Raw genomic sequence first — 21,024 nt, forward strand, 5'->3', positions numbered from 1 at the left:
CACAAAGCAATGTATACACATTATTGAGTTAAGCGTCTCAAAATTCATACACGTTACAAGGAAAGGGGAAGCAATGTTTTCTTTTTTCAGTCTTTCCCATCCTGCCACTGGTGTCTCAGAAGACACCAAAAAAAAAAATTTCTCATGGAACATAGTCTGATCATGCCTTTATCCTAGATCAACAGTTCTATATGTATGGGTGCATCCTTGCATTCACCTGTATCTGATTGTGGTATCAAGCCCTTAGACAGTAATTTTAAAATACTAATACATTTGGGGACAAAGTTTTTTTTTTTCCTTTTTAAAAAAAGTATTCAAGGAAACTGTTTAGCAAGTTGAAGATTATTGGTAGGCTAACTGAAAATAGAACTGAAAAATAGAGCCATACGGACTGTTGGAGGTCATCTGGTCCAGCCCCTGGCTCAGTGCAGGATCATTCCTTCTAAACCATTCCAGAGAAGTGTTTGTCTTAACCAGCTCTTAAAATTTCCAAGAATGAAGGTCCCACAATCTCTCTTGATAATCTGCTCCAATGCTTAACCACACTCATAGTGAGAAAATTCTTTTTAATATCCCTTGCTGCAGTTTAAGACCATTGTTCCTTGTCCTGCGCCCACAGAGAATCATTGTCTTTGCAACTGCCCTTCTGGTATCTGAAAACTTTCATCAAATCCTCCCCACTGTCTTCTGTTCTCAAAACTAGTCCCAATTTGTTTAACCTTTTCTTGCAAGTCACATGTCCTAGACTGCTAATCATTTATGTTGCTCCCTATTGGACTCTTTTTAAAATTTATCCACATTTTTCTTGAAGTGTGATGCCCAAACCTGGACGCAATACTCTAGGTGAGGTCTCAACAGTGCCAGAGTAGAAACATCACTTCCCTTGTCTTGCAAGCAGCTCTCCTGTTAATACAGCCCAATATGCTATTGGGGTTTTTTTTTGGAACAAGAACACACTATTGGTTCATATTCAATTTATAGTCTACTGTAAACCCATGTCCTTTTTTGTGTATTGTAGCCTATCTAATCAGTCCCTGGTGTGTTTTTATGTATGTAATTGGTCTGTCCTAAGTGCAGGACTTTGCACTTGCCATTACTGAATTTAATTCAATTAATTTTGGGTTATTTTTCTTGTTTATAAAGGTTGTTCTTAATCCTAATGCTATCCTCCAAAATGTCTGCATCTCCATTTGGCTTGGTATCATCTGTGAATTTGTTATGTGTGCACTCAGTCCCATCCTCCAAATCATTAACAAAGGTGTTAAACTATACCAGACCCAGGATACATGCCTGGGGAACTGTACTTGATATCTCCTCTCACTACTGTTTGAGCCCAATAAGCTTACCAGTTATGTATCTAATTTACAGTAGTTTTACCTAGATTGCATTCATCCATATCTTACCAAAGAGAATGTCATTGGAGACAGTATCGAAAGCCTTTCTAAATGTGAGGTATATCACATCCAATGATCTCCTCCCATCCACAGAGTCCTTTACCTTGTTGTAGAAGGAAATTGGGTTGGTCAATCATGACATGCTCTTAATATAACCATGTTGGCTAGTCTTGATGAATTTTCTTTTCTCTAGATACTTAGAGATGGATTCCTTGATGACATGCTCAGTAATCTTTCCAGGTATAAAGGGTGTACTGACTGGTCCAGTGGTGCACAACTTTTGGCCCGTAAGCAGAATGAGTGGGGCAGGGATGGTCCGCTGGCCAAACTGGGCCTAGTGCACTAAGATTGGTCTTTTTGCCACCTCTGCTCCACCCTGCACACTCAGATCAGGTCCCATGCTGCCTCTGTCTGGTCCTGAGTGCCCAGATCAGGCCCTGTGCTGCCCTTGCCCTGTGTGATTGGATCGGGCCTCATGCTGTCTTGGCTGGCCCCTGAGGTCCTGTTCCACCCCAGCTCCATGGGTTCTCCAGGGTCTGAACATCTGGAAACAGGGAAGTGGCAATTAATGCTGCCACTGGTCCCTCACTGCCAAGTTTTCAGAACCGTGGGGTGCCCTGTGGGGCAGATGACATAGCACCACAGGCCAGATCTGGTCTATAATCCTCTTCCATCCCTTTTTAAAAGATGGACACTACATTTGCCCTTTTTCATTTGTCAAAAACCTTACCCAAACTTCACAAGTTCTTAAAGAGAACAGTCCATTGCTATACATCAGCCCGTTGTTGAATACTGTTGGATTCATTTTGTCCAGTTCCATTGCCTTGAACACATCCAACTTCTGTAAGTAATTTCTGACATTTTCTTTCTCTACTCCACGCTCCTTATCTTTATCCCTTTACTTGCTGGCAGTTGTGCTTATCATCTGGTAGTTGACCTTACTTGTGAAGACTGATGTAAAAAAGTCCTTCAATACATCAGTCATTTCTACATCTTCCATTATTAGATTGCACTCTGCATTTAGTGAGGGATCTATACTTTCTGTGGTCTTTTTACTTTTGCCATATCTGTGGAATACTTTTTATATCCAATGTTAGCTGCATCTCAATTTGTGCCTTAACTTTTATGACTTTCTTCTGGCCTGCTTACATAGTACTTTTATGCTTATACCTAGTAATATGGCTACATTTCTACTTCCTATAAAATTCCTTTTTGAGTTTCAGCTCATTGAAGAGATCACTACGTAGCCAGCCTGGTCTCTTGTTGTACTTTCTATCCTTTCTTTGCATCAGGACCACCTGCCTTTGTGCCCTTTATATGGTCTCCTAAGATACAAGCAGTTCTCTTGAACTCCCCTTAGACTTGCATGCCATGCAGGTTAAAGTCTGTTTTTTCTGAAATCCAGAATCCTTATTCTACTGTTCTCCTTCCTTTCTTTCCATAGGATCTTGAACACTCTCATTTCATGGTCCCTCCCACTTAAGTTATCTTCCAACTTTACATTGCCAGTTAATTCCTCTCTGTTCACCAACAGCAAACTGAGAAGAATTTTCTCCTTGGCTGGCCTCTCTACCATCTCTAACCAAGGGTTATACTTTAACACTCTCCCAAAACTTGTTATACTGCCTATGCTAGTCTCTCAGCAGATGTCACGTTAATTAAAGTCCTCATCAGCACCACGTCCTGCAATATAAATACTTAGCTGTTTGAACAAAGCCTTGTCCTTGGTGGTCTATAGAACTACGTACAGACAGTCAAAAAGCCCAAGACTGAATTGATTCAGTCTTTGCAGGTAAGTCTAAGCTGCAGAAATTAAACTGAGAAGCAAATGTGCGCATTCAGTTTTGATTCAGGAATTGCAGCCACATGCCTGCAGTGGCTCAGGCCAGAAGTCGGGGGGGCACTAAAGCATGCCTGCCAGCCACTGCCAAAGGGACAGGACTGATGCTCCAAGGCTTTTCTCCACTCCCTGATGGAGCGAAGGGGGCATGGCCAGGCCCCTGCCCAGGGTTAGCATGCTGAGGTTGGGGGGGGCGCTGTAACCCCGCCGCTGTCACCTGCATGAGACCCAGCCCAAGTCTCAAAGCTTCAGCTGTCAAGGCATTAGCTGCCCCATCCAGCACAATCCACTACCTCTGTTCTCCCCGCTTCTCCCCTAAGCAAATGACTGCTGCTAACTACTGCAATACTAAATCATGCACCCAAACTCTCTGGCAAACTTTTGGCTCAAGGCAGAATTGTAAGGAAGGTCATTTTTAGTCTGCTCCCAGGTGCCCTGAGTCAGCTGGGTTGAGCCTTTATCCCATAGCACTGCTTTATTAGCCTTGCCTAGGTCTAGGGAGGCTTGAGGCTGACAAAGATGAGAGGAGAGGGGCATGCATATCTCTTGCAGAGTCAGCCAGCAATGCCTGGGCTGCAAACCTCCCTGGGAAGGGGGCTGGCAGCTGCGTGGACCCACTTCAGTTTTTACTTTGAAGTGAAGCATTGGGTTGGAGGGGAGCAGAAAGGAGGCAGGGGAATGGGCTTTGTGGAATGTTCAGCCTGCATGTGATTTATTAGGCAGGTGGGGATGTGGGGAGGGGGTGTGTGTGTACAGGGAGTATGTGTATGTACGTGGGGAGGTGTGGGGGAGCATGATGAGTGCGTGTCTGTGTGTGTGGGGAAAGTGTGGGTATATGTGTTTGTATATGTGTGTACATGTCTGGGGGGGAGTCTGTGTATGTACAGTAAAAGCTCTGTTATCTGGCATCCCCTGGGAATGGGGGATGCCGGATAACAAAATATGCTGGTTAACTGAGCGGCCCCGGCTGCTGCTTCTCACACCGCATCTAGGGCATCCCTCCGCTCCTCCTGCGGCATTGCCGTCCCTCCCACCACATCACTGCCCATCCCGTGAGCCCTGAGGGCCCCATGGAACAGGGAGGCGGGCCCCGCACAGCCTGTTATGCCCCTGGGCCATGGGGGCTTGGCAGCAGAGGCTGCTTTGCCGCTGGCCATGGGGGCTGGGAGAAACTGGAAGTGCTGCAGTGGGCACTTCCAGTTTCACTTTATCTTACAAGCTGGCATGCCAGTTAGCAGAGCATGCTGGCTTGTAAGATTCTGGATAGTGCAGATTTTACTGTATCCATGTGTGGGTCTGGAGGGGGTGTGTGTGTGCACATGTCTCTATGTGTGTGTGTGTCCAAGTGTGGGTCTGGAGGGGCGTGTGTGCACGTGTGTGTCTGTGCACACATGTGTATATGTGTGTGCACATGCATGGGTGGGTGCAGGCACTGTATCTGCTTCCTGAGCACCTCAAAGGCAGCGCTGATGGTATGTACGCGGGTGCACTCCCAGGCATTGGCCAGCAGCTGCCAGGTCTGCTGCAAGGCTCAACAGGGGAGTGGGGCATGGGGGAGGGGGACAATAGCCTGGGATGGACTGCCCCTTCAGGCAAACTGCGGCTGACAGCATGACAGCTTCAGAGGAAGAGCTGGGTCAGCCTGTTCATCCAGCCAGGGAAGGGGTGTATGTGTGCCTGGTTGGGGGCAGGTGTGGCAGCTACAACTTGAGAGAGGCAGAGAGTGGGATTGAGCCCCACACCTGGCTGGCAGCATAAGGAACCTGCAGCTGGCAGGAGAGGTAACATGGGATAGCCTGTGCATGAAGCAGCTCTGTTGCATCAGGAGGCTGAAGAGCAAGAGCAAGGTGCATGCCCTGAGGGTCCAGGGGGCCCCGGTGCACACAGACTGTGGCTGGCTGGGCAGCGGCACAGAGCCAGCACTACGGCTGTGTGAAATGGCAGGGTTCCATTTTGCCTTCAGTTTTGACGGTTCGATGGAACAGTGATCAGTTTCAAATTTCATTTTGAGTCGAAACAACTGTTCCGTTCTGTTGAAACAGAAAAGCTGTTTTGACACTGTTTAAACGTTTCACTGGGGATCAGGAGTCAGCTCAGCTAGGCTGCTTTCCCATCCCTGGTGCTAGATTGCACAGGGGGTGGGAGGCATCCCAGCTAGGCTGCTGCCCCATCCCTGGTGCTAGATCATGCAGGGGGTGGAAGGCAGCCCAGCTGGACTGACTTCCCATCCCCATCCTATGATAGAAATGTTTTGACTTTCAAAACACTTTGACTAGCCTCATTTTGTTTTGAGGCTATTTAGACAGCCTTTGTTTCGTTCTGATTTTTCTGTTTTGATATCAAAATTGGTCAAAACAGTGTCAAAATGAAACGGCCAGTGAAATTTTGCAGAGCCCTAGGTGACACCACTGCAGCTGTGGGAAGGTACCTCGGTGGTCAGACTGGTCTCACGGATGAGTCCCTCATGCCCACAGATGCCCAGGCTGGGTTTGTGCCCATGGCCTTCGAGTCAGCCTGGGCAGCCGCGGACACAAAGGGCTCATCCCACACAGCCAATTCAGCTGCAAAGGCACCCACCTGCAGCTGTAGTGATGCTGCCTCCATGCTGCTGCCCAGTCAGTCACTGCCCATGTATGCCAGGCTCCTGCTGCCATGGAGCTGCTTCATACACAGGCTGCTCCATGCCTCCTCCCCCTCCAGCTGCAGATTCCTCATGCCACTGGGCGGATGTGGGGGGTCACTTCTGCTATCTGCCACCCTCAGGTTGCTGCTGCCATTCCTGACCCCAGCCAGGCACACACATACCATCCCCTGCCTACACAAGAAGGCTTACCCGGCACTTCCCCTGGAGCCATCATGGTGTCAGCCAGGGTTTGCCTGGGGAAGGCAGTCCCTCCCAGGCTGTTACGCACCCCCCACCTGCCTTCCCCCCACATCTTGCTCTCCACTTGAGTGGAGAGCAGGGGGCATGGCTACACCCTGACCCCAGCTGGCGTTTACTGGGGTGCGGGCAGTCTCTCCCAGGCTTCCCCCCCACATCCCATGTCCCATCTCACATCCTGTCTCTTCCAGCAGGGAAAAGTCTGGCAGGGGCTGCCTCCTCCTCCCTCCAGAAAGACCCATTTGTGGTCCACAGCCGGTTTTCCAACCCCCACCCCCTTGTCCGCCAGCCCTCACTGCTCTGGCCAGGGAGGACAGGGGCAGGGCCAGCCCTGCTCTCTGGAGCAGACAGCACAGTCCAGCCCATGACTGGAAAGCATGCTGGGATGCTGTAGTCTTCTACTTGGGACTGTGGTTTCACTTGAACTGGGACAACAGTTTCATAAACTGGTTTGACCTAAATCATAGATTCATAGATGTTTGGGTCAGAAGGGACCTTAGCAGATCATCAAGTCCTCCCTCCCTCTTTTTTTTTTTTTATCCATGGAAGGGATCTAGTACTTTATGGTAAAGGGAGAGCTTCAGAGTTTTCAGTAAGCAGCAAGTTTTTTTCCCTCTCAGTCTTGTGTATAGTTAAAGAAGAAGCAAAGAGAGAAACTTCAGCAAATCTAAGATGATCTTGACATAGAAAAGTTTAACAGTTGTCATCCTCAGTTAATCCTGCATGGTTCTTTATCAGTTAAGTCTGGTACTACATTCAACCAGGTTTACCTCAAACCAGTTTCAGCCATTTTGAAACTGGTTTATGTGCACTGAACTTCTGCTTTGTTACAGGTTCAAATCAGTTTCTGATCACTTGAATTGGCTTATGTGTAACTTCTGTCTCTAGTCTAGAAGACTGGAGCTTCTTGTCCCTAGGGGAAAAATGTCCACGCTCATGTGGATGTGGCCAGAGAGGGTAAAAACCTTTCCCAGCAGATCAGAAAGGATACTGCATGTCTAAGATGCAGAGTGGAAGAAGTTATAGGTAAGTCTGTATGCAAAGAGATCAGAGGAGCAGATGAGGGGTTGCCATCCTTGATGAAACAGAAGAGAGTGAGGGTAGCACAGAAGATAGATAAGGATGGAGAAGTAGCGAGGGACAAGTTTGTGCATGGCTTTGAATGTAAGAGTGTGAACATCATAGCAATGATAAGACAGTGAGTCAGAGGAGGAACCCAGATCTGGATCCCAGAGGGACAAACTCTGAAAAGTGGTGCTCTTATCAGATTCCTTAGAACAATCACTAAAGCAAACAGACTTTTGGGTGTGGGGAGTATGGAGAGGGGGCACAGAAAATGGCTCTCCAAAATCAAAGGCTTAAGCAAGCATCTGAGTAGAAACTTCTTAAAGGCACTGTTTCATTCCAAAGTGAGAACCAAATTATCTTCTCCACATCTTCCTCTATTTCATCTATGGAAAGTCTTCAAAAAGCACAAACTATTTTGAATATGCTATGTTGTGAATACATGTTCCAGCATGAACAATTAACTGAGGTTAAAATCATCCACAAATCAATTATATTTTAAGTACATCAATGGCAAAGGTGATGTTATATGTGTGTGGGGAAGGTATGGGTATATGTGTTTGTATATGTGTGTACGTGTCTTGGGGGGAGTCTGTGTATGTACAGTAAAAGCTCTGTTATCTGGCATCCCCCGGGAATGGGGGATGCCGGATAACAAAATATAGCAAAAGTCCCTGCGCTGCTACCTTGCAATGCGGAGAACAGCTGAACATGCAGTATGCAGCCGTGGCACCACATACCGCATAGCCGTGCTTATCTGGACACAGCCTCTATGTTAAGGTCCTTCCTGAGGGCCATTTCTGTTGTAATGCATATGGAAAACCTGACAGTATCAAGTTAAAGCAGTGGTACCCAATCTTTTAATTCTGCAGGCTGGATGAGCAATGCCAAGTCAGTCTGCAGGCCAGATCCAGTCTGTGGGCCCAATCCAGCATGGGGGTAGGCATGGCTAGGGCCCGGAACCTGTTTCCAGCAACCACCTGCCTAGGGGTTACTCCCAGCATGTGTGGCAAGGGCCCAGTCCCTTTATGTGGGGCTGACCAAGCCAGGGCCAGTCCAACTGCATGGGGCTTGGAAATTTGGTATCAGAGAAGCAGTGGCCATTAAATTCGCAGACCCAAGGGGAGCCCGAGTGGCTGGATGACATGGTTCCACAGGCCATGTCCGGCCTATGGGCCAGGGGTTGAGCACTGCTGAATTAAAGGAATAATGTGAGTAATTTATGACAGATGAATTATATGCATGGTGTTCCTCAGTGCCCCCCACTCCAGTTTCTTTGTACTTCATTTGATACTGAACCCTTGGGGTCCAAAATTAAAAATCAGCTAAAAATTGTAGTTGGAAAACTAATAGTTTTGTTTAAGAGCAATAATTTCCAACAGATAATTAACTCTAACAGTTTGTAATAGAATACTATATTAACCAAAAATGCTATTCTTCTTTTAGTTATAAGATTAACACAACTTCATTGGTTATGTAGTAGGAAAACTCCATTATAAGTGAAAGGAGAATGGGGTATAAGATAGCTTTTCAGTTACTTTCCCTCATGGGGGTTAAAAAAAGAAGAAAAAGAAATGTAGCAAAAACTGTATCCAACTCCCATATGTTCTAAAAGTACATTGTTTGGTATTTCTCAGGATACCAGAGCGCAGGAAACCTTGATTGCTTTTCTCCAAAGCCTTATAAAGAAACAAAAACAGCAAAAGATATTACAGAAAGTATTGCAACAAAAAAGTGTTTCTTGGATGTAAGACACCTTCCTGCTCATGGTGCTTTGATCTCAAAAACAAACTATGGAGAATAAACAGTGTAATTCTTTTTATACACTAACACTTAAGAGTGGGGTTGATGAACTTCTGGAGAACTAGCATAACAGGCATGCTATTTTCATTTGTTAAATTGTTTTGACAAGGGCATATTTCATTTAAAGAGGCTGTTTTCTATTCCTTCCCTTTCTGCTCTTTTAAAAGCATGATCAGCCAACACAGTACTTCTCAGCTCAGCTTCCAGACTAGCCTGAGTGGAAAAAAATCACTTTAATGTTCTCTACTTCTTTTTTTTCAGGGGGACATAAGGGAGAAAAGCGTGTAGACATTATAGCTTCATATTTGTGAGTTTTGGCTCTGTCGCCTTTTCATTAAAAACCTTTATTTCCATTTAACTTGCCAAAGAAAATTCCTTCCGGTATTAAACATTATTAATATATACTGTACGCATTAGAGATGGGAGTATTGATTTGGAAAACATAAGAAACCAAACGTGTCATCTTATCTAGAGCTGAACATTTGTGAAGGTTCTGAAATGTCTGGTTAACATTCCTCCCCTGTCTCCTTCCTTTTAAAACTGTTTTTAGTATATCACTACCTTCACATTCCTTGTGGAACTGGGATTGAAACTGTCATAGAACAGTGAGAAGTTCACTTTCGTATTACTGGCCCACCTGGCAGTAAAATACACTGGAAAACTCCTTAAATACCTATTCTTGCAAGAGATCCTCTTCCCAGTTTACAGACTCCAAGACTTTTGTCAGTTCGGTAAGTGTGCAAACTTTGGTTGTGCCAGTAAATTGGGCTGGGGATCTGAACCTTTTCAGATTCACTTCCCAAGTTTCTATCTCTCTAGATCTGCAATGTGTATTTTAGGGAGCGACTTAATGCTCTGAATGCTGGGCTTGAAGTATCTACATTTCTTGGAATCGCATGTTCAAATCCCAGCAGTTATTAACTCAGATATTTGACTTCGGGTTTAATTGAGTGCCAGCTTAGTTTTGAGGTTTTTCATGGGAGACCTTAAAATATCTTGGTCTTGTCTGGAGTGGATGCTTGCGATCCCATGACATTAGAGTTTGGTGGTGCTTGTTGGCCAAAATACCCTTTCCTCCCACAGTTTAATGCCTGTTTTCTGTCTGCTTCCTTCCCTTTTACATTAATTGGATTTCAGCAGTTGCGTGGTTGTGAGCATTAAAGGGTCGGTCTACTGGAGAGACTAGATCCTCTTCTCAGCCCGCAGACTGGCTGACGGGGCTGTGTGTGGAGGAGATCTATGAGGTTTAGACAGGCTAGGCAGTGATGACAAGAATCTTACACAGTTGGTGCTGCTACAGCCTCCCCTCCACCCATGGCTGCCACGTCTTTCTTTGGCAGGAATGAATAGTGTCTGTGTGTAATTGTGGCTCTGAACTTGGGCAATCATACAGACATGCTCTGCAGCATGTAGGAAATGAAGCTCAAGTTTCCTGTGCACGTTTCTCAGATTCTGCCCTCTGACCACATGCTCATGGTCTCCTTTACACACAGAAGGGTTGAGTGGGCTGGAGTTTTCCTAGTGGTTACTGAACAATTATATACAGTTGGGGGATAAACGTTACTATAACACAGGCTGGCCCTTCCTGTGGTAATGAGATTAGCTATGGCCATTACACCATACGTTCGCTTACGGTTACTCCATACGTTAGCTTATTCCACCATAACATGCCTTTAGTCTTTACAAGGTAACTGTACATAGCAGTTTGAACAGCAGTTCAAGCACAAAAAGGGTTGTTATAAGAAGATGGTGATCAAATGGTCTTTGATGTCACAGAGGACATGATCAGAAGGAATGGTCTTAAATTACAACACAGAAGAACTAACTCTGGGGGCTGTTAAGTAATGGAATAGATTGCCTAAAGGAGTTGTGGAATTTCCGTCAGTGTAACTTTTTAAGTGCGTGTTAGACAAACATTTGTCTGGGATCGTTTAGAAAGGGATGATCCTGCTTTGAGCAGGGAGTTGGAATAGACAACTTACTGAGGCCCCCTTTAGCCCTATTTTTCTATGATTTTGCGTTAGGAAGAAAGACATTTGTTTAACATTTAAACTACAGGGGAAAAGGAGAAGTACCCTACCTTTTGCAGGCCAAATACTGCCATTCTCATTTGGTCACACATCCCTAGGTATAAGTATGAACATTGGGAATATAGTATTAAAGACTGAGATTTAGCAGAAAATTTAGTTACCAAACATCCTATTGGATGACATATTGGCTAGGTACACACAGTCATAAAGCTTGAGACTGAATTGATTCTGTCTTTGCAGGTTAGTCTTAAGCTGCACAGCTTGAACTGATTAGCAAATGGACAGACATTCACTTTTGATGCAGGAAATGCAGCCACATGCCTGCAGTGACTCAAGCCAGAGACCAGGGGGTGGAAGAGCATACCTGCCAGCCATTGCCACAGGGGAAGGAACAGAGAATTTTCCCCCCTTTCTGCTGGAAGAGGTGGGGTGTGGCCAGGCACCAGACCAGGGCTAGGACACTGGGGTGGGGTTTTAAATCTCCTCCCTGGCCCACATGGGACTCCAGCTGGAGTCTGGGGGGGGGCGGAGAGCAGTGCACCCCCCACAGCTCGAGGGAGGCGGGGGGCAGCTGCTGCTAGACTGAGGAGGGGTGGGTGGGGAAAAAGGTAGTGGCATCGAATTCATAAAAGGTTGAATAAGAATAGTCCTTTCTGTAAAGCAAGCATGTATTGAACACAGGACATTGCAATGTCAAGCCCACGGCAGAGCAGCCAAAAACCATCAGCTAAGCTAGGATACAGCCCAGTAAAACACAGTGAGAGTGCACACAACTTAATCTAACTTAATTGGAATGTAATAAACCCAAAAGATAAGTCCTTGCTTAGGTGGTCCAATCTTCTACCTTTTACAGCTTCTGCTTTATAATGTAAATGTAGTTCACTGCATTCTTTTGTCATGCTAGCTCAAGCTGTCTGTGACCCTGTTCCCTTAGCTCTGTCTCCAGCACATACATGATTGTGCCAGATCTTTGCCAGCACCTCTCACCTCACCGTCTGGTCATTTTCTGGTTCTCCAGCCTCTTCCCTTTCTCCATGGCCTGGGGAAGCTGAGGGGAATCATGCCCTCTCCCTTTCCCCTTATCAACTACTTATTTTAGTCTCTGCCAGAGGTGGGAAGGGGTGGAGTCTTCTTTTCAACAAATGTCCTATCTTGTCCCTTTCTCCAGTAAGTCTCTGGATAGGAAAACACATTCTGCTAGGTAGGTAGGTCAATAACTGAGAAATAATCAAAGCTGTCAGCCCCATACTGTAGTCTTCATGGCTCTTGGATTAACATTTTAAGAAGGTGTTAGTTACCTTGCTGTGCAGGCAGTGGTTTGGCATGCAGTTGTTTGTTAAAGAACTAGCAGGGGCTGGTAGGGGGAAAATAAAGCCCCTCCGTTCCCCTTTCACCATGCCAGCTGGTGTCTGGCTGTGCCCCCACCCTGCTGCTGGAGCAGGGCCTTAGTGCCATAGATTTTTAGGGCTGGAAAGGACCTTGGTAGATCATTGACTCCACCCCCCTGCCCTGGGCAGGAAAGAGTGCTGGGGTTAGATACCCCCGCCAGGTTTTTGTTTTGACCACCACCTCCCTTGGAAGTCCATTCCAGACTGTGGTAACCCTTCTCATAAAGAAGTACTTCCTAATGTCTAGTCTAAATCTGCTCTCTGTCAGTTTGTGGCCGTTGTTCGAGTTACTCCAAGTGGCACCTTGGTAAACAGAGTATCTCCTTTACCTTGCTGCCTCTCCCCACCGAAGAATTTGTAGACGGCCACTGGATCTCCTCTCAGCCTTTTCTTATGATAGCTGAAGAGATCCAGGTCCCTTAATCTCTCCTTGTAGGACCTTTCCTGCAGGCTCCTAACCATATGAGTGGCCGTTCTCTAGACCCTCAACATTATCCATATCCGTCTTGAAGTGCAGTGCCCAAAACTGGATACAGTACTGCAGCTGCAGCCTTACCAATGCCGCATAGATGGGAAGTATCACTTCCTTAGACCTGTTCACGATGCACCTGTTAATGCATGAAGGAGTGCTGTTAGCTCTATTGATTGCTTCAACACATTGTTGATTCATGTTCATCTTTGAACAGCTATGACTGAGATCCCTTTCTGCTGCTGTGCTTATCAGAAAGTCGTTTCCCAATCTGTGTGTGTGTTGGTGATTCCTTCTCCCCAGGTGCAATACTCTGCACTTATCTTTGTTAAACCACATCCTATTTTGTTCTGCCCACTTTTCCAGCCTGTCCAAATCTGCCTGAATCTGTTCCCTGACCTTTAGTGTGCCTACTTTGCCCCATAAGTTGGTGTCATCTGTGAATTTGGACAGTGTGCTCACCATGCCCTTGTCCTAATCACTGGAGCAGGTAGCACAGCACAGCCCAACCCAGGGCTGAAAAGCACGCTGGGATGCCGGGGGACTCTGATTTAACTTAAAACAGGGAGGGGCCGGGACAGAAGTTCCATAAACTGATTTGAACTAAATTGGTTAAGTCTGTTACTGCATTCAACCAGGTTTATCTTCAACCAGTTTCGGCCATTTTGAAACTGGTTTATGTGGACTGAGCTTACGTTCTGTTACAGGTTTAAACCAGTTTCTGGTCACTTAAACTGGTTTATGTGTAACTTCTTTCCCTAGCCTTTAAGTATTGCTTTCTCTCTGATGCACAGCCTTCAGTGAAATCCTACAAGAATGGCTAGTTAGATTCTAAGGAAGGAAAGTTGGTCATCTTAATTTATCCACTAGTCCCAATTATGGACCTGGTTTCTAATTAACAGTGGACACAATTCACAGGTTTTCTTATGTGAAATTTATCATTTTAAAAAAAACCCTGCATTATTTGGAGACTTCTTTCTATTATGCTTTATTTATAGTTACCACAAAACTGTCTATAGTTGTACAGAGAAACTGCAAAAATTAAAACTGCTATTTTTTAATATGGAAAGCTTCTTCACTCAATAAACAGGTCTGTTTCCCTCTTTGAAACAGGGGGGTGTTATATTTAAAAATTGGCTTCTGTTTCATTGGAAAATTTACCCTATTTTTGCTCCAATAATTGGCACAGCTTTCCCCCCCAAAAAACTGAATTCTGAGTAGTTGTGCATTTAGTTGTGCACATTTCAAACACTTCTACTCTGCCTTCCTATTTTTAGGGGGCAGGGGAACATGTGTTTTGGGGCAATCTTCTCAACCTATTGTTATTTCCTCTTCTCTTCTGAAATTGCCTTCTATGCCATGGCATTTTATAGATGATGTTAATACAGCACAGCATCTGCACATAAACCTTTTGCCTTCAAGTTTCTCATGCAATCAGAATACAGAAACCCAGGGGTCAGGAAACAACTACTAATAACATCCTCAGCTAATTTCCTCTTAAGATTTGTCTTGACATAGTTTTCAGGAAAGTAAAGAGAAATTATGCATAACATGATGGATTTCCTGATTTTAAAAAATGCGATTGGGTAAAGGGTTTCTGAAAATCACTTTAGTAGGTTTCCAAAGCCACTACATCAGTTCAGATCCTGCCACGTTAATCCCAGGGACTTAAACACTATCAAAAAGTCAATTTCACTTAAAGATTTGTCCTGTGGCTTCTTTCCAGTAGGAAATGTTTTATGGCTTCTTTGGGGTTTTCCAGTGTGGTTCTTAATGGATATGAATACAAGCTAAACCTCATGAAACCCTTACCTCAGCCATGTGATATGGAAGAGCTACAGGCTTGCCTGCACCTCCAGGCTTAGTAGCCTTCATTGATAATAAGCAATAAATACAGGCATGAGAGGGAGTTCCAGGAAACATCAACATATCAGCGTGATACTTGATGCTATTCTGAATGAACTGAAGAGCCATCTTAGGATGGGCTGCAGCAGACTGATGATGCCTTTACCTTCACCTAATGTGAAAAAGAACTGAAAAGACAAGAGGCCAGAAACTCAATAAGTATAAATCAAGGTGGCTGTCACGAGGTGTACCTCCTAAGGATCTGGTCCAGTCGGTGGTTTCGGTAAATTTCATAGCAGCCAAGTATCTTACATTTTAATATATATATATAAAACACCCAACAGTGGACTCCCAGAGTTGGCATCTTTGTTAGCAGCTGCACCAGAGGAGCCGAGGAGTGAAAGAAAATTATGCTACTATCCCCGTCTTTGCAGGTGGTTGTTTTAGGACAGGGTTAAGGCTTATTCAGCTACCCCTGTGAGGAGGCTTGAATTTCTCCTAGCTAAGTTGCTCTGCAGATAAACCAGGTTGTGTCCATTCATTATCAAGAAAAATTTAGGCTTCCCAAATTAAAATGAACTTAGTGCGCACTTAGTGCGAAACTTGCCCCTCCCTGAGCTCTATGGAGCCAAATTGGACAGAATTCATTGTCACTTTACAGTGCCTGCCAGTCTGTGGAGTGCAACAACAGCCTCAGCACCTTTTATGATTGGGTTTCAGGCCAAAGAAACTCAACAAGTACAGAGCCAGTAGCTCCCCACTGCTCCTTTCTATCCTGAAGAGTCTACTTCTGCAGATAAGCAGTGCAGGAGCCCTTTGGATAGCTGCTATGCTTGTGTGTGTCCTCCCCACAAATCTCTGTGCAGGGGGAACTCTCATATGAGGTGGGGGCCAGCTGCGTGAAAGGTTTGAGGTGGGCGCTGTTCAAGTGGGTGACTTAGAGACTTGGTGAGCTGTGTATCGTTAAAAAGTTTGTTGTCTCATTTCTGAAGGACGGTGGGTTGTTTTGATATCTCACCTGGGTTCTTCCCCTTTTGAGTGTCCCTATTTTTCAGTAAGTTTGCACATCTTAACCTTACTTCCAGATTTCATGGGTTATTAATGTATGTGTGTGTTGGGGGGGGGAAGAGGTTGGTTTTTTTTTCCTCTCAAGTTGTTGAAAGACTTGTAGTCTCAACTCCAGTTTCATGTGTAGTGTAGGAGTCTTATTCAAGACTGGTTGTAACAAAGAAAACAATGTGGCTTTTATATAAGACATAGTAGAAGTAATGAATAAATGCCATAGTGTAGTGTATTCTTTTCAGACATCTTACTCAGGGTTGTATACTGTCACTCCTTACTAATATCCAAGCACTTTTCTCTACAAATAGATTAACAAGGCTGATGTTCTTAGACTTCATGAACTCTCCTCCCTTTCCGTCTTCTAAAAAGCTTCCCCCTTGCCAGGGGACCTTGATGGATAGCTGATGGAACTGCAACGGCTCAGTATTCCTCCTCTTCAATGTTTATACCACATGACTTGGAGAGGTTGAGATGTACCATGGATTCCAGAGCCAGCAATGTACAATTTACAGTCAACTATACATCTCCTGCATCTTCAGTTGCCTTATATAACATCCTAGTTCTGAAGAATTTACCTGTCTGTTATCTGACCCTTCACTGACTGCATAAGACCGGATTCAGAGTGGTGCAAAGGATTCTCAGCAGTTTGCTGTGTAAGGGAGGACAGCCTTTTTCCAGCTACTGCTTACCAGGGCACCCCTCTCTTTTATTGTGGGTGAGACAGTTGATAGTCATACTGAGGGACTTCAGAGGATTAAAAACAGATATTCTTGCTTACTGGTCTGTTATGAGCAAAAAATAAATAGTGCTATGCCATCCTATAGCATCTTCCATCTCACAGTGCTATGCAGACATTAATGAAATCAGCCATATAATATGCTCACATATAACCTGTTTTACTGATGAAAATATTGAGGCAAAGTGATCCTAAATATAGGGTCTGCAGCCTGTAACCACAGGGTGGGTCTGGACTCTGAAGACATTTTATAATGCCTCTGAAGCCAGGGTATTGGCATCTTTTCAGTAATGGGGGCTTCAGGAGCTTGGCAGTTGGGCAGCATGGAGAAACAGTGGCAGTAGCTAGGTTGGAAGGGCCAACCTACCTTGGACTGAGCTGGGTAATTGCTGACCTCTGTCATCAATGATTTGCCTAGGACAAATCACTTGTAGTTTTAAACAAAATAGCAACCAACACTCAAACTTGCATGTGTTGATTGATTAGCAGTTCAAAGGGTGTTGTTTCATGTGACATCTTAAATGATATTTTACTTGGAAGCATTCTGAGGTATGGCAACATTGTGTGGAACTGTGTAGAACACCTGTAAACAGTAAGATTTCCCCATGAGGAAGAACAATTTTATGGCGAGGCATTTGACTGGGCCGTAGAAAGATCTACATTCAATCCTAGCTCTGCAGAAGACTGTGTCATATGTAGAATTTGCCTTTTTTCCTTCCACACTATCTGACTGTGCTGTTTTCTATGTTTTTGTATGACATCTATAATTATGAACTCTACTCTTGTATGGGGCTGTCAGTGCTATTGTAATACAAATAGTAATGGTGTCTCTGCTGCACAATCTGTTGGGATGTAATGGCCAAGCAATTAAGGTGCCTTGCTTCAACTCCATGGACAAGAGTTTGAACCTTGCGTTTGAACTTGGGCTGAAGGCTGCCCCAGAGGACCCAGCTGTAAATGGATATCTGGTCATTCCAGTTGGACAATCAAAGGTCGCCAGATAGGATGGTAACCACATTCCAGAAGCCTAGAACCATTAACCACGGTAACCCAATGGGCACTTTTGCCTTTGATTGAATAGTTTGCAAGATGCCTATGTAATTTTATGGAAGTGCCATCAATTATAAAAAAAACCCAAAATGCAGAGACTACTGTGACCTCTTAAAAACCTGCCTGGACTCCAGCACATCATAGCCAGGTGCACTACATAAAGTTCCAGAAATCAGGTGTCTACTTCTTCTGTAATATATAGTTTCTGTCCCTAAAGAATAACTTTATCATGAAAGGGGTTGATTCCCCCTATTTTACATCAGCATAGCTTTACATCCTTTCACTTGTTTTAAAGAGGGAATTAGTGCCAAATCCTGCTGCAGATCATCTTTTTCATCATAATTAGGGCTCTGCACAGCCCAAAGCCACAGAATCCTCAGAGATGCAGTCACACTTGTTCCTCTAGCGCTGTTCTGTGCACACAGGTCATGACGGTACCATTGGGAAGAATAACAATAAGGTATACTCTGTCAAAGTGTCACAGTCAGCTTGAGCATAACTTACAGTGTCAGGAAGAGAGAGCAAGAAAAAAGTGCAGGGCATGCTCATAAAAGATCTAGTACAGTGAAGATTCGTTTTCTTAGAAAGAATCTTAAGAAGTTTCTTTTTTTTTGTCTGCATTATCATCAGCTCCCTACCTGCTGTGTCTGTCTGTCTGTCTGTCTTTCTATTACTTTTAATATGTATTGCAACTTCAATCTCCTCCTTTGTTCATGTTAGCAGGATGGGTCTTTCGAGATGAAGGAATGGGGACCTTTTCCTGGCCTAGATATCAAATAATTTCTCACCTTATGAATAGTGGGGGAGGCAATTCAAATTTCCTAGTCCTAAATCTCTGTCTTTTTTCCACAGATCCTACTTTGGAGCAGAGATGGGGTGCTGTTGACTTTTCCACTGGTCATTTGACAGATAGGCACAAATCCAGGAAGCTATTTGAATCCTGTATGAATTCTTTTATCCTCAAAGGGACTTCCTGGAAAGGAAATCATTAGAGGTTTTTTTTCTTTTTCTTTTTCTTTTCTCCCTATCAAATTTCTATTCCCAAGGGTTTGGAGGAAACCATTCTTTTAATTTTTGACATTTTCAGTGGGTTTGGAAAGTAAGCTTATTTGAACAGACTTACTCTTCTACAGCAGGAAAAAGAAGATAATGAAAATAACAGCTATACACAAGCAAATAGCAACAACAGCAAGTGTATAACGCTCCTTTTGGCAGTGGGAGTGCAACTAATTGCAAGTTCTTTGTGTCTGTATATAAGTCTCTTGCCATTATTTGTAAAGTTGCTGTCTCATGTGCCAGGTCATCTTAATGGCCATTGCAGTCGAACCCTTTTGACCTCTTTCCAAGGCCACCATTTAATGCTGTTTTCTATGAAATTGTACTGATGCTCAGAGGTGTATTGGAAATAATTATGAAAAAAGAAAAGACTATTTAAGATCCTGGATCTTAACAGACTTCAGGCCAAATTATTCTGTTAACATCTGAAGTAATTCTACATAAATTAAATAAGTTTTGCTCGAGTATTACCAAAAACAAAATCTGACCTTAAAAGGTGACTGAAACGTGTATGAAGCTAGGTTCAATGTTTTATTCGCTGGTTGCCCGAACAGTGCTAATGAGATGTAAACCCAGTTGAACTGGTAGTCAGCGGGATATATGACTGCTTTGTATCACCACAGCAAAACAAACAGCCAGAATATACTAGCTAATCTGGCTCAGTATTTAGAAAGTGTGAAGTGAGAGTGATTACCAAACTCAACTGGCACCAATGTAAACATGAGACTGAAGTCACTAAGTCACTTGCACTAATGTACAAGGAAGAATTATATAATTTAATGTACAGATAGTCAATCTGGTAGACCAAAAATTGTAAAATGTCATATTTATTTTAGAAGTTGTGGCTTCCATTAAATATAATAATTTCTCCCTGAGGCTTGAATTTAAGTGCAGCTTCAAAGTAAGGCCGCTTCTGTTAAACTGAGTCTTTCATGGCTAACATAATAATGGTGCTGGGCTAGGGTCTCTATAGGGTCTATGTAGATTAAAAACTATTCAGGGTAGGCACTCCTTGGTCTTTATGGTACAGGGCATAACACAATAGGGTTTCATGCCTTGACTAAAGTTCCTGGGGCAATACTAGTACAAATAATAACATGATAATATGATAAAGGAGAATTTACTAAATCAGTGGAGTTATGTTGTAGCCATGATAACCCAGGAATTATGCAAGAGGCAAGGATTTTTGTGGGTGATATCTTTTATTGGACCAATTGCATGGTTGGGATCAAGTTGGACAAGCTTTTGAATGCAAGGCATGCTGCATCTGGTCACCGATCCTTGCATTTGAAAGCTTGTCTAACTTGTTCCTGACCATGCAGCTGGTCCAAGAAAAGATATTGCCCACAAAAAAAATCTTGCCTCTTGCATAAATCAGTGGAGGTAGTTATGGAGAGTGAGGTCAAAGCAAAGATAGGAATGGTCCAATAATTTAAAACTGCTTAAAATCATTTCCTTATTATTTACCTGCAAAGACCTGAGTTTAAGGCTCAATACCACCAGCAAATACCTGAACCGTTCAGGGCTGCCTGTTAGTTCATTTTTCAGAGAATAGTAGAAAAATGACTCCTTCCTCCAAATGAAATTTGACATCATCTTTCTACAGAGACATTCAGACTAGAGAATGAGAGGCTTTCAGTGCTCTTGAAACTGTCTGTTACTTATACCACATCTGGACTACATTGTGCAAAGGCAGATAACTGAGGTTTTAAATAAGAAAAGGGAATTTTCAATTTATTTAATAAAAAATGAAGGACACAAGTTTTTCTTGGACAACACTGTTCATAATAAATGTCTTGTACAAAAAGAGTCATTATTCCTGTACATAATCTTATTGATTTAAGTGGTACTACTTATACAGCAGAGTAAGTGTGGCACAACTGGGCCCTAGGGTTGTACTGGACTGGACTTTCATCCACTGTCATTGTTCCTATTTGCAATAGAAACCAAGACTGGCTAAACTATGTCATTTAGACTTCTGTTGCAGCTGGTTTCTTGCATCTTACTCTCTTAACTGCTGAGCCATTTATGGTAAGAAAAATTTGGTTTTGCTGTTTCAGGTGAAATGCTAAATAAGATCTTGGGTGTATGTTGTAGCTGTGTTGGTCTAAGGACATAGGCAGACAAGGTTCTTTGGGTAAATCCAATATCTTTTACTAGAACAACTCAAATAGTTGGAAAAATTCTTCTTAGCAAGCTTTTGGGTATAAATGCCCTTCATCAGGCTGAGGAAGCATCTGCAGATGGTCTGTGCTCTTCCTGGATGGAGTGGTAAATCAGCCAGAGTCCAGTATGGATGCAAGAAAGCCAGTCAGTTAAAATATAAATTGAGGTGGTCAGTAGGTAAGAGACAGGTGTGGGGGAGAATAGGGAATTAATGTAGCTGTAGTCAGAGTATGAGAGAC

The 21,024-nt window shown here is 43.8% G+C and overlaps 1 long non-coding RNA gene across 1 annotated transcript in view; it reads left to right on the forward strand.

Moving 5' to 3' along the window:
* The window catches only part of LOC149864487 (uncharacterized), a 40,727-nt gene extending 20,244 nt beyond the window's left edge, over positions 1-20,483 (forward strand). The window contains exon 4 of the long non-coding RNA XR_016442534.1: positions 18,416-20,483. This is a non-coding gene — a long non-coding RNA (uncharacterized LOC149864487). The remainder of the gene's footprint in view (positions 1-18,415) is intronic.
* Positions 20,484-21,024: the final 541 nt, after the last annotated feature.

The sequence above is a fragment of the Crocodylus siamensis genome, chromosome 5 (assembly GCF_052110815.1).
Source record: "Crocodylus siamensis isolate JL-2025a chromosome 5, ASM5211081v1, whole genome shotgun sequence".
NCBI lineage: Eukaryota > Metazoa > Chordata > Crocodylia > Crocodylidae > Crocodylus > Crocodylus siamensis.